This window comes from Trachypithecus francoisi, unplaced genomic scaffold, assembly GCF_009764315.1.
Source record: "Trachypithecus francoisi isolate TF-2019V2 unplaced genomic scaffold, Tfra_2.0 Lachesis_group2, whole genome shotgun sequence".
Classification (NCBI taxonomy): Eukaryota; Metazoa; Chordata; class Mammalia; order Primates; family Cercopithecidae; genus Trachypithecus; species Trachypithecus francoisi.
In genome coordinates, this window is record NW_022681465.1 from 98277290 (window position 1) to 98279021 (window position 1732).

Consider the following 1732-nt stretch of genomic DNA (forward strand, 5'->3'; position numbering starts at 1 on the left):
TTATGGTTATTATAGCCTAGGATGAGGCTAAAGAAAGGTGATTCACTATATAGTTGATTTAGGAAAATATATTAAATGAATAGAATTATAGGCATGATGCAGGAATGGCAAAAACCACAGAGGTGGCACACAGAGGGCAGAAGCCAGGGAAATGGTGGACTCCGTGACAGAGCTCCCACCCTGGTTTCTCACTCCCACAACCTTTGTAAGAGTCTCAGCATCATTTAGATACTGAAGGTCTCCTTCTTTCACCCACTGTCAGTGTTTAAGGCATTGTGACAGGAGAGATTTCACCTGGCTAATGTGAATTTCAGGTGTTTGGTGAGGAGGCCCCTCAGCCCGACCTGGGTAATGAAGAGTTCTTCTCCCTGGCAGCGGAGGCTGCTCATCATCCGCCATGCAGTGTTGGGTGCATGCCCACTGATGAAGATAGAATGACCAGGCCTGCAGCATTATTAATGCCAGCATTGAATCTTTGAGCATCTGTAAGTGAAACAGTGACATGCCCTTCACTTAAGCCCAGGAGGACAATGAAAGCTAGTGTGCAGCTTGGATGGGAGCCAGAATCAGGCCTGTTGTCAGAGTAAAGAAATTCATGAAAGAAGATCTCATAGCAAGGGGTGAAGAAAGGAAAAAAAGAGGGGGTGGGTGCTGATGGAGAGGCAGCACATTAAAACTTTGTCCCTTGAGATAGGATGCACAAATGTCCCTGCCGCTTGAGGAGATTTATGACACAGAGGCCTGGGAGGGATTTGTGAATGCTGCTGATTACCTAGCCACACATCTGTCAGCCCTCCTACTCCCAAGTCATAGGCCCATTTGCCTTCTAGAATCAGAAGAAAGGGCTATCATGACATCTCTGTACAGACAGTAAGATGGTAGAATTCCCATCAGGAGGGTGTGCACCCAACAAAGAATGAAGGCATCTCAAGTCCAGTACAGATAGTAGTAAAATGGTAGTTTGGGACCCAGACGTTAGTATGCCTGGTACAAGTTTGCAAACTTAAAGGGACAAGGCAAGTCACATAACTTGAAGTGTGCCAGGAGTATAGGTGATAGGAAGTGCCAGAGATCATGCCACCCACCTGGAGGGCTCCGGGCCCCATTTAAAGGGGCAGCCACTGCTTAGCACCAGTCAATTGTTTCAATAAGGGAATTCAGGCCCTTGTTCCTAGACCTCCTGAGGTTTCAGGAAAAGCTAGGCATAGGTGTTTTTAAAATATATAAAATCTTTCAATTTGAAAACATTTAATTTACAGTTTTTTTTTTTTTTTTTGAAATCTTGAAGAGAAAATACTAGGTGGATCAAACAAAACTCATCCATGGACTGAATTTGGCCTGTGGCCCTCTGTGGTAGGCAGAATAATGGTCACCCGAAGATGGCCATGTCCTAATCCTCAGGATCTGTGGATATGTTATGTTACACGGCAAAGGAAAATTAAGGTTATAGATGGAATTCAGTTGCTAGCCAGCTGACCTTGAGATGGAGAGTTCCCTGGATCACACAGGTGGGCCCCATGTAATCACAAGGATCCTTCAAGTGGATGAGAGAGACAGAAGAATCAGAGACAAAGTGAGTTGATGTGAAGATGCAGTGCAACATTGCTGGCTTTGAAGATGGAAGGGGGCCGTGAGCCAAGGAATGTAGGAAGCACTGGAAGCTGGCAAGGGCAGGGAAACAGATTCTCCCCTCCAGCCTCCAGAGAAGAACACAGCCCTGTTGACATGTTGA